The sequence below is a fragment of the Lethenteron reissneri genome, chromosome 21 (genome assembly GCF_015708825.2).
Source record: "Lethenteron reissneri isolate LAM-NWPU_2019-01 chromosome 21, ASM1570882v1, whole genome shotgun sequence".
In the NCBI taxonomy this organism is placed as follows: domain Eukaryota; kingdom Metazoa; phylum Chordata; class Hyperoartia; order Petromyzontiformes; family Petromyzontidae; genus Lethenteron; species Lethenteron reissneri.
In genome coordinates, this window is record NC_083799.1 from 3782975 (window position 1) to 3796175 (window position 13201).

Consider the following 13201-nt stretch of genomic DNA (forward strand, 5'->3'; position numbering starts at 1 on the left):
GGATTCGTGTGTAATGTGTACTGTATCTACGTTCACACATGCCTGATACCATCTTCGGATTTCATGTGAACATGAAATTAAGATTTAATTTAAAGAGTACAGTATCTCGTAATCGAGGCATTAATTACTTTGCCAATACAATGTAGGAACGACACATACCGTGCGGTACACTGATATCGCATTGTCTTTGACACGTGTTAAAAGTCTCCACGAGCAGCGCATAAAAACACACCATCGTTTCACATATTTTTCAGGATGTAATAGAAACATCGTTGTTAAGCGGAAGTTGACAGAGCCACGCCAGGCTGTGTATCCCACACCCACGCACGTGGCACAGATTGCAGGCCATGTCACTTTTGCACTGGGCCAGCTGAAAGCCAATTGTCGACTCCCATCTCCGCGGAGTAGGGGGGGGGGTCGCTTCCACCCCAACATCACCACCACCGCCATGTGGACAAAATCCGTTCCAGATGCGACGTAACACCACCCAGGGAAGGCTGCGGCCAAATTGCGGCTGTTTTAAATCACATGTTATCAATCGCAAGCAATCTCAGCCAAATGTAGGCAATGGAATTATGCAGTGTTTATCTAACGTTTGGGTCGCATTTAATTTAACCGACATACACGAGCAGTATCTATCAACACGGTGCTTTACAGCTGTCCGACTGCTATAAGAGTGAATGTGCATACTCAAAGGTGACAAGGAAAAAAATCTAACTTTAATGCAAGTCATCAGTTCCCCTTTTCATATATATCATACTAGCTTCACGACCCAGCTTCACCCGGAACTTGAATTCACCACGCCCGGCCGCCTTTGTCCCCCCAGTGGCGATGTTCACACAGCACAGCACTTACTCGTTTGAGGCTGAATCGACCTAGGGGAGGCCCAGGACCGGTTCAAATAATCTTCACCGGTGGTGGCCGTGAGCGGGAATCGAACTCGGGTCGCCAGGTACGTAGAGCAGCGCGCTGACCGCTACACTACAATGCGTTACGCTTCCACATGCGCGGGACACATGACAGATGTGACGTCACCGCTCACTTGCCGTGCAAAATATATACATTATTGCGCCCCCCCTCCCCCCCCAAAATACTAAAGTCTATTTTTATACTTTTTGCATTGTGTACAGTCTGGAAGCTGCCCACATGCCAAATTTAAAATTTGTTGCATGTCGGGAAGTATGCTAAACATTTCGAACAGACACACATTTTCACAAATTTCCATTTTATATTTATAGATGTATACTTCACTAAATGAGTATATGATCTATTCAAACATATCTGCATTGTCCACAGAACTATATGAAATTGCTTTCAGACAAAACAAATTGTTCTGAACCATCCATTTGTGTAACACATTCACAGTCCCAAATAAGCCCTTGAGAAGCATTTCCTAAGAGCACCATTAACAGCACTTAAGTACATCTCCAACAGATGTACTTAAGTATTGAGGTCACAATGAACAAGCTACAACAGCACAGGTGATGAGGTGCTGTTTGCACCCTGGGACTGTGTGTGTGGGCGCGTGTGCAGCCCACATAAACCTACCTGGTCGATGACCAAGCTTCAGCAATTGTGCAGATTGCAAAATTGGAATGTTCTCAAAAAAGTCTCCAGCCCTGTGTTGAAGAATAAACGTTGTGGAGGGAGCACCTTGCACGAGGCTAACGGCAACACATTTTTATACTGCCAAGTTCTAGGCAATAATGTTTACATTTTGTTTAGATTGCCATGCACACGACAGCGCCTGGTATCATGTGAAATTGGCATCGAAGTCAAAGTCACACATAAGTGTCACTTATACAAGGTTTTCTTGCTCTGCACATACAGTACCTGCTAACAATAATAACCCTATGCCAGGGAACAAATACTTAACAGGATCAAACAATATAATTTTCTGGACATTGAAATAGAGTACATCATCCTTCTCCTGGCACTCCTTTTCAAGGGACAAATGAAGATGTCGATCTCCTTATTTATGACAGCCTACGTACTTGGAATCTATTGTTTAAATTGAAAGTACATGCACAGGAAAGACCCAGCTCGGGTCAAAACCACGTTTAAATATCAACTTTCTGAAAAAGACGGCACATTTATGAGTGCATTCCCTATGGGCATTCACACCACAAGTAGGATTTAAATAATGCCTGCTTCCACATGTGTAGTCACACATCGGAGTGCATATTCACATGTGCACACATTCTACAGCAATGCTCTTTTGGATTAAATGCAGGCAATACATGTAAAGGGAGAAACAGTGCATCAAGAATTACAGTCCCTTTAATAAACCATTACCTTTTCAAAAACAGATCAGATTCGGAAAGAAATCATTACAAAACGGAAACCTGACTGCTATTTCCAAGAGCCGTTTCGTGCATATTGAATTTTGCCTCCAATAGTTAAGGTAAATAACATGTAAACGAAAATGTTAAAGCATGTAAAATACATTAGCATATTCACAGGGTAGTAATTTATTTTGCAGTTATCTCTCATGGCGTATGAGGGGGATTAGAATGGCAAAACGAAATGTGTTTTGATGAATTCTCTTGGCTCACTCGTTAGGGCAAATAGCTCGCTAGTACAACATCCTCCTCCACTGCAATGCTTTTTTCTTAAACAGCTGTAGAAATCAGTTTCTCTCACAACAAGACTGCTGTTTCAGCATGTAATGTTCACAGCTGAAACAGCCAAACAAATGTAAACACTACAGTATGCAATACCGCCAGAAATAAGTTTGAATGTTCATTCATTTCAATCTAAAAGAGGTCATGAGTCTGCCTGATGCTATGAGAGATCTTAGGATCTCATAAAGACCACGAAAAGTCACTGCTTAGAGTAATAGTACCTAATCACATTATACATTCATCCTTTCTGGCCACGTGGGTTAATTAAAGTGGGAACGTTATTACATAATACCACATGAGTGGAAAGCATGTCCTGCTGCAGTATTTTATTTTGACTTTTAACATAGTGTGTGAATTATATAATAGTGCTTAATAATAGATATCCTTACAATATAATGCACATATACAATGATAGAATAAACCATTAATTCCAAATATACATTTCTAATTCCGGAGCCACAGTTAATATCAGTGGTGTACAATATCTAATCCAGTCCGGGACACCTCTGTCTTCACCAATCTGCATTGCTCAACATTAAGAGTTAATGGTCAAGATCCAAGCACTTATACACTAACAAAATACACTATTCAAAATGTGCACCTGTTTATATACAGCACTAGCTTTACTACCCGGCTTCGCCCGAGACTTGGATTCTTGTCTTGGATTAATACACGGCCTACGCGGAGGGTTGGGGGGGGGTGACGTCAGCAGGCACACTGCGTGACGCTGCCGCATGCGTATGACATCACAGATGTGACGTCACTGCTCACTTGCCGTGCAAAATATATCCATTATTGCAACCCCCCCCCCCCCCCCCAAATACAAAAGTCTATTTTTATACTTTTTGCATTGTGTACATTCTGGAAGCTGCCCACATGCCAAATTTCAAGTTTGTTGCATGTCGGGAAGTATGCTAAACATTTCGAACAGACACACATTCATAATCAACATAATCAACATTCACAAATTTCCCTTTTATATATTATAGATGACAACATTTCAAGAGATATGGACAATGAAAACGTCATTCCAATACACATGCAGCAAGCACAGCACTGAGAATGTTTTTGTGTGCAATTGTATTTGTAACAAGGAACAATTAGCATCAGCCCAAGTCTCTCGTTTAATTATCCACGTCAACTACTGCCGATAGATTGTCGATTTCAAGGAATACTACCAATCATTCAATTAACACCAAGTGACGCTAACGACATAAGGCCCTTTAAAAATAGAACCCAAGGCTGACTAAAACCGATCCACCGTCTTAACATGATTAATTGAAAGGTGCAATTCTTCCCAAGCTTTGTGGCACTTATGCCAAAAGCAAGACATAATTTATCTACTCCGCCTCACTTTCATATTTGCAAGAAGACTACAGCCCACCACTGCCTTGTCTACACCAGCTACTTCCTAACATCCCCCAGCGACCTCCTACCACCCCCACAACCACCTCCTACCACCCCCAGAAATGGGTTGGCAGGCTGCCGCAACAGCAACCACCTAAATCCTTCAAAGGCAGCGGGATGCTTCCTAAGCACATACACAAGGTGAAACTATACTGATGCCCACACCAAATACCACCTGAATTATTTTGGAAATCACTTACTCATTTATAAAAAAAAATGTTTTGCATGGTTGCAAAACGCGTTCAGAATTTAATCCAACGCTTCTCACCTTTGTCAATGTACGTGAAAATAAACATCCTTCGAATGTCTATTTACTTTGAAAATGTCATGCATTGCACTTTTCACTACACGTGAAAAATATTGGATGTCATACAATCCCATATTAAACATTTAAACAAATTTTCAATCGGAATAGAAAACATCTAATTAGTGCTCCCTACCACTTGGAGTGATGTCAGTTGCAACCAAACAAAAGCCTCAGATATGTGTGAAACACACACGGGATCCTCTAAAGCGTACGAGGCAGACACAATGTGCACTATGAAGGCTGGCCACCATACGCAGCAAGGGTTAAAAGAAATGGTCTCTGGGGTGGGCTGCCTGTTCGCGCGGCAAGAACAGACCTAAAAATAAATGTGGGCAGGCTGCTGACATCGGGCACCCGTGCTCTACTACACCATTCCAACGTAGCATGTGCAAGGTTGCTGCAAAGCAGCGGGTGTCTTCGTGAAGCCCTTTCACCCCAAACCGACTCCAATCCCAAAATCGTAGACGATATGCTCCCAGAGGATTCTTACATCAATAGAGTGCCCAATGGCACGGCTGGAACATGCACGAACATTCTGATTTTTTTTTATTATCTGCAGAACAGTTCTGATGTTAGTCACCACTTGAAATTTATAAAAAGTTACAATAATGCTGTCAAATGCTCACATTGTAAAACGATGATATGTACAATTTAAGAAACCACATTTGTGCCGGTTTAAATAGCATTGCTCATAGTGGCTCCACAATTTATTGGAAAAATTGCTATGTGCATTGGACTGGAATGCTTGCATGTCAAACGATATGCCCTAAAACAAAAAAGGCAATTAAGTCAAGTGCAAAAACATCAGTGTGCAGTATACCTTGGCACAGAACACGTGTCACCTTGTGTATGATTCAAAAGCATGCCTATTGCAGAAAAAAACTTTATACACCGACACACCAAGATAACATCACTGCAAAGTGGCCAGGTGGCTCAGAGGTCAGAGCATTGCGCTGGCACTGCTGAGACCCTGAGTTTTAATCTGGGCAGACGTCTGTGATTACACTAGGTTCTCAAGTTCAGTGAGTTGCATAAAAAACCCATCACATTAACTATGGGTCTATGATCAATTTGGTTACATTGTGGCTCTGGGAATTTAAAATATCAGTATGATTTCAATCTGACGAACATTACTCTAAGTGGCAGAGTGGGTGGGATAGTGCTGCCCTCTACTGCGTAGAACAGAGGTCACAAAGGGATCTCTAAGGTAGCGCTTGTGATAAGTGCTGCCCATGAGCTGTTCTCTAAAAAAGGGTTGTACTCCTCGACGAGAGATCTGAAAGGATTATTTGTTTCACAACATGATGCATATATCGCAAATGGAAAAAAATTGGAAATATTTTTATAGGCATAATTGCACTAAACGTTTTTATCTGGTTGCATTGATGGGTTATCAGATGTATAGTGATGTCACATTCAGTACCATCATTATTTTAGCTGTAATTTTTTTGTATTTTTCCCCATAAACAAAATCTCAAACTCATGCTAAACATCCAGGAAAGCACAGCCTAGAAATGTATCTGCAAGAGCTATTTGGTTTTTGGATTACATCTTCCTTTAAATCCTAAATAATTTCATTTTCACGAGAAATAGTTCGTTAGTGTGCGCACAGTTCAGTCTGCTGTGCAGCTAAGGCCCTGGTGCCTTTGTAACAGTGTTTCGTTGGAGATGGCAGAATAATACATCAATCAGTAAAACATTTACAATTGCCATTCAGCCGATGCATTAATGCATGTCCATCAGCATTTTTTTTTTACTTACAGACCACAAGACAGCCCATGGAGAATTGACACTATAATATGGACACAATGTGAGATATTGCACGATCATATTTTAAACAAAGTAACATTGATAATATGCGCACGTTATTAGTGTGAACACCCTTTTGTTGGAACTTTGGTCACTCTAAATGTAGCATGTCTATTAATAACCAGGATACACTTTCTGAAGGCGACCATTCCTCTGAAAAGTTGACATCTTATTTTCCGCTCAGTCACGTAATATCTAATTTAAATTTTCATTTCAGCTGTTATTTTTTATAATGTGGGTTGTTTCTACATTTGAGGCATCCTTGAAACAGTTCCATACTGTGGTCAATTCTGTCAATAATCCTTCATGAATCGTCATGACAACACAGTACTGCCACAATGCCTCCACTTTTTGTAATCAAAGTCTTGCCTTGCTTTGCCCACCAGATGTAAACAAGCTGCACCACATTCGAATGTGAAGCCATGTCACCTGTTTGCACTTGCCATGTCTTGCAGGTAATGAAGATTTCCTTGATCTCATACCACTTGAGAGTTTCCAAATAATTATCACTATGTAGTATCTATAAATTAGAATTATCAAACGCATTGGCAATTATTTTCGTTTTATAACAATCGGAAGCATTTGTTTTCATGTAACAGTTGAACCCCCCCCCCCCCCCCCATAATATTGAATGTTCAGATTAAAGAATGCAGCAAATACACATGCTTGTGTAATCGGTACTCATCACGGGCAACAGGCTGGAGAGGGAGGCTGGAAAAGCAGTGTGGCTAATTAGGTGGCACGCAGGGTGACAAGGGCAGGCAGCAGACATGGATGCAATTCAGGTGGCTTGGCTGCATAGTTAATGTGCTGCAGGCCGTGGTCTCCTCTGTATGTGGGTTTCTATCCAAGCGTGTGCTGTGTTCTAAATCATTATCAGCGCACAATAGAAGCCACCCTTGTGTTTCAGCAGCTAAGCGAACATGCCGTACAGTGCGTGGATAATAAAATAGATGACACACACCACTATGTGCGCAGCCACACACAGGGCATATGCACAACAATATACGAACACGAATCTACAAGGGCACACACGGCAAACATGTGTAAGCTCGTACAAGACAAACGCACGAACACAAAAACGTGGATAATACAAACGGGCGTCACAAAAATACTAAGATTCAATATTTTATAGTAAAATACGAGGTCATTCAACACATGCAATAATATTGAAAAAAAATACCGTACGAAATTACGCTATATATCGGTAAGCACGTATACATCAATATGGCCATGAACACACGCAAAGCATTTACAACACGTAAATGTATTATAATAGACGTTAATTACCTTCAGTTGCAGATTTAGTTTGGACAAGTGCTATTAGCAAGCACCAATATTAAGGCCCGTATACCACGCACATCTCGGTGTGGCCAGGACTAGGAACATAGATGATACAAATCCATACAAACCCGTGTACATTTACATCCATACATTCACGGGACGAAACCACACACATCGACACACATTCAAACCTTCTCGTACCCACACACACGGACAAACGAACCCACACAAAAACAAACCAATATGCCACCCACACGCAAATCAGTCCACGCACTCAAATATAAAGATTCCCCGTATAGTCTAAACTGAATGTTAGGGCAAGTGTTGTTAGCGAGCGCCTATTAAGACGGGCCGGGCGTGGCCAGCACCACGCCCGGCCGCCTTTGTCTCCCTCGTGGAGATGTTTACACACCGCACCACATACTCATTTGAGGCAGAGTCGACCTACGGGAGGCACAGGCCCGGTTCGGATAATTCGCCACCTCTCCCCACTATCTTCATTCGGGCCTTAATAGGTGCTTGACAAACACACGTTAACCCACACGCACACACACACACGTTGACCCACACGCACACACACACGTTGACCCACACGCACACAAACCCACCAATATACAACCCATACCCTCCCAACACACAATCCTGCCCCCACCACCCCTTCCTTAACGAACACACTCTCACTCAACGACCCACCACACTTGAGCCCACCCCACCAATATTGAATTCGCCACCCTCGACACACACAAAGACAACGATCCCCCGTATAACCTGCTGGGGAAAGTGCTGTTAACGAGCACCTATGAACACCGGTACGGCACACGAGGAGGGGGGGGGGTGGACAACACCACGTCGACCTAGGGGAGACCCCGGACCGGTTCAGACAATCGTCACCGGTGGTGTTGGTGGCCGTGAGCCGGAATCGAACTCGGGTGGCCGGATTTGTAGCGCAGCGCGCTAACCGCTATCCCACCGCTCCACACACTGAACCCCACACACATACTGACCGCCCCCCCCCCCCAATCAACACTGAACACGCAAACCCCCATATCTACAGACACATTGACCCCCCCCCCCCACCAGCCATACAGACACAGAACCTCCCCGAAAATACATTCAGCCCCCCACCCCCTCCATACAAAAACACTGAATCCGCGCCCCCCTTCCCCTCAATACGCACACCGAGCCAATACGAATACGTCACCACGGCGCCTGTGCCAGGCCAGGTGCACTTGGAGGTCACGTGAAGTGTCGAAAGGTCGCGGGCAGGAGGACCACGGTGGAAACACCAAAATAAGCCCGTGATAGAGACGCACTGAACGCGTACACCCCCCCTCCCCCATACACACAGACAATCGCCCCCCATTCACTGAACCTTCTCTCCCCACTGCTATTGAACACTGAATCTGCCCCCCCCCCCCTGCCGCCAAAAAACACCCTTCAACACTCAACACGCACAACACTTAAGCACCCCCCCCCCCAATACACATCATATAGTGACACCCACCTCAAGATCAATCACTGAATCCAGCCTCCCCCCAAAGATCCTCCGTATAGCCTTTAACATACCGCTGGAGCAAGCGCTGTTAGCGAGCACCTATTAAGGCTGGAACCGGCAGACGAGGGGGGTGGGTGCCAAACACCACTCCCGGCCGCCTTTGTCTCCCCAGTACTGATGTTTACACCACGAACCAGGGTACTCATTTGAGGATGAATCGACCTTGGCGACTCCTCCCAGCACGGGTTCAGGTATTCTAACCCACATACACAACAACGAGCACACAGACCACACACAACCACAGACACACAGACACACGCACACAGACAGACCGCCTCGACCCCGGGGGCCGCAGGGCGCCAGAGTCGAGGTTAGCGCTGGGGCCGCGCGGGGCCGCCTCGCCTCTGCCCTGCTCCGACGCTGAAAAAGGGGAGCCAACGTTCCGGACAGCTCACACTCACCACCATCATCGTCATCATTATCATCATCAGCAGCAGCACCTGCGCTATCAGCATCAGCACGGTGGCGGCGGTGGTGGCAGCTCCGCGCTCGGCTCCCAGCAGCAGCAGCAGCGAGGCCCGTGACGTCACCGCAACATGCGGGGCTCTGGAGGTGTTTGGACGACGTCACCAACGCCGTGACGTCACCGCGCACTGCTCACAGCGGGGTGACGTCACCGCGCACTGCTCACAGCGGGGTGACGTCATACGCAAAGTTGTTATTTTTTTTATTGGTTTAACGCGTAGGCTTTCGCGACTAATATCATCCATAATATTCTGCCGCGAGCAGAATATTAATTTCTGGATGTTCTGCCGAAAGAAAACGCACGCTGATCGCCTATCTGAAAAGTCACACCATCACCACGCACATAAATACTCTCTCATCAAGACGCTCATACATCGGGCTAAGAAAGTGTCAGATGGTGACAGTCTGAGAAGTTAAATTAAACATGTTATAGAAGTGCTAGATTTGAAGCTTTCGTGACTGCAAGGATTCATACTCTTAGGTTTTTTCGGTAAAGTCACGTAGGTTAAAAGAAGTAATAATAAATAAGAATAATAGAAATCATAGAAATAAAATAATAAATCACAGTTATTTATTATTTTATTTCTATTATTTCTATTATTTTAAATTTTTACCTACGTGACTTTACCGAAAAAACCTAAGAGTATGTTAAATAAGCGCTGCAATTGAACGGTTACAATGATACACAAATCAATAGGGCACTGAATGCCAAACCAAATCAAATAACACAACCGTGGAAACTGACCAAGTAATTAAAACTATAAAACAATAACGTACATTGAGGGAGTAACTGATAAACTAGCCAGATGTTTGGAAAAACAAAACATCCGAGTCAGACTTGGCACGGTACATAAAATACAGAAATTAATACTGGTAGGAACCTCCTGGTTACACCAGCCCACAGAGGATTATTGTGTCCGTCGTGCAGGGAGGGGCTGGGTGGGGAGGGGAGGGTGGGGAGGGGCTGGGTGGGGAGGGTGGGGCTGGGTGGGGAGGGGAGGGTGGGGAGGGGCTGGGTGGGGATGGTGGGGAGGGGCTGAGTGGGGAGTGTGGGGCTGGGTGGGGGGTGGGAGGGGTGGGGCTGGGTGGGGGGTGGGAGGGATGGGGCTGGGTGGGGAGGGGCTGGTCACCCCGTGGTGCCCTTATAAAACTCAACATTTAACCTACTCACGCCGGCTTGTGCCCGCCCTCACAGTCGGGCATATTTGCGGAATACACCACGCCGCCGTTGACCCTGGCCATTGACCGAGCAACCCAACGTTCCTACCAGCTCCCTCCGCAGGAATGTGTTATCTGGTACAAAAGATGTATTACCGAAGCTATCAACAGAAGGTGTGCACCGGATTAATTGCACGTGTGGCAAATGCTATGTTGGGAAAACAGGACGAATGATCAGAACGAGACTAAAATAACACCAAAGGAACATTAAATACTCTCAAATACAACTGTCAGCAGGGGCAGAAGACGCGTGCCAACAAAGACACTCAATTGATTTTGATAATGTTTAAGTTGTGTGCAAAACTAGTTACTACTAGCCAAGACTAATTAGATAATCTATAGAAATTGAGATAAATAAAAATACGTTTAACCGTTCGGATAGCTATAGGCTTAGTTCTGCTTGGAAGCGAATAATCAAGTAATACATTCATTACTTTTTGGTTCTTTCGGTAAAGTCACGTAGAAATAAAATAAAAAAATAATAGAATACGACATTTCTATTGCAACACAAGCAGTCGTCATCAGGTAGAACTACATTTGAGAGAGAGACAAAATGAAAGCTTCAAATCAAGTTTGAACCACCTCTACGGGGAGGGTGTAAGTTTGTTTTCTCTCTCTCTGCGTCTCTGTTTGTCAAATTTCACACTTAACTTCTAATTTAGCAATCTCTGGAGAACATACTCAACCAGACTATGCGTTAACTGTATATTTAGCCAACTCTCTGCGGTGCATTGCATTACATTTCCAAAAAATAGCTAAGTTTGTTTTCTCACCTGCCTATTTCTCGCTCTAACAATTTACCAGGCTCTCATCGGTCCATTCGTTGTTTCTCTCCCCCGGCCGCTTCGGGGTGGATTTCCACACAGCTCTCTCAATGACATGCTCATTTCTCTGCTCCAGCAGACTGTTGTCTCTGTCTGTGTGTCTCTGTGTCTGTGTTTTGTCTCTCTCTCAAATTTAATTCTACCTGATGACGACTGCTTGTGTTGCAATCGAAACGTCGTATTCTATTATTTAATTTATTTAATTTCTACGTGACTTGACCGAAAGAACCAAAGAGTAATTCCTGCAATCACGAAAGCTTCAAATCAAGTAATATTGTGAAAATGCATGCCTATACAGGTCACCATACTTCAATAGGGATTACCCTTGAACAATGACTGGTATGGCTATTTTAGTGCACACATTCAACAGGAGGTACAAGAACAATGGGCTTTAATAATGTGCATGCATAATGTGCTTTTATTAGCATGCAAATAACCCAACCGGCAATGCATACCCATAGTCATTTATATGCATTCATTAATCCCCCCCCCCCACTTCGCACAAGAACAGCACACCAGTGACGTCATCACATCTACCCCTCTCTTTAAGGAACAACAGAGGAAGATTTCTCCACAAATCTGGCTGTCGCCTGATAAAGCTGGTTGTAATTACTGGCGAAAGGTCGTACTCAGATTGTAAATGTTGTGGCTTTGCTCTCCAACACACCAGTGTGCTGTACTAGTAACTATTTGGTTTGTTCTGTTTATGTGACAAACCTTACTAATTGGCTGTGTCGGGTGGTGGCGGGTTTAAACGACACATTTATATATTTGTAATGATATGGTGACACCTGCTGGCCGGGAAATGGAATCACGGGTATGGGCACGGTTAAAGTAACTACCAATCAGAGAAGGAGAGGTATCTGGGGCAAAGGTAACAGGTGGGGTTAGCCGAGATACTCCGGGAACCTGCTTCCACGAGAGGGCGTGGCCGGAGGCAGGGCCGAGCCACGCCTGGGGGGATATAAGGGGGGGCGGACCCGGGGCTCGGGGCTCGTGTGTGGAGTCTTGGGTCTTGGCTGCGTAGCTGCTCGCCGATATCTCTCTCCGTCGTCCGGCCACGTGGAAGATCTCGTGCAGGGTTTCCATCGCCGTCATCGTCACGCCGGCCAGCCAGCGGCGTAGCCGAGTGAGGGCGGTGGGACCACGCCGAGTGAACGGCTGTGTGTAGCCAGTAGAAACGTTAAAATCTAAGGGTTGTACTCAGTGAGAATGATGTGTTGGCCTGTGTTGTGCCCAGTGTGAGAAATAAAAGTACCCTCTACACGATGTGTCGCGGAAGTCGCTCATTACATATTTATGTGATCCAGGGGCGGTTTCTTCATTAGGGCGATTGGGCGACGCACCACCAATGTCATTGAACTACAGAGTCACGCTAGCCGTCACTGTGCCTCTGGATATAGTCCAATCAGCGTCATGTCACGTTCTGTGGAGTACCGCCTCTTTTTGGGCGATTTCACTCCGGCTGAGAATCACCCCGAGTGGCCCCATAGACTTACATTGAAAGATGTTTTTTTCGAACGGCGGGCGCTCCAATGCATTCTCTATGGCTTCCGGGAGGGCAAGTCCTAACGTGCTTATGTCATCATACGTGCTAACGTCATCATACGTAAGCACGTTTCATCCAACAATATAATTTATCGCCACCTAGTGGAATCTTTAATAAAATAAACTTGAGTGGTTTGTTTTAATAGTGAGTATAGAAACA

The 13201-nt window shown here is 44.8% G+C and overlaps 1 protein-coding gene across 1 annotated transcript in view; it reads right to left on the minus strand.

The window, feature by feature from the left end:
• Window positions 1-9536, minus strand: part of R3HDM1 (R3H domain containing 1) — a 76954-nt gene extending 67418 nt beyond the window's left edge. Inside the window, 1 exon segment of the mRNA XM_061555520.1 lies at window positions 9427-9536. The gene's annotated coding sequence lies outside the window, so the exon portion shown is untranslated.
• Window positions 9537-13201: the final 3665 nt, after the last annotated feature.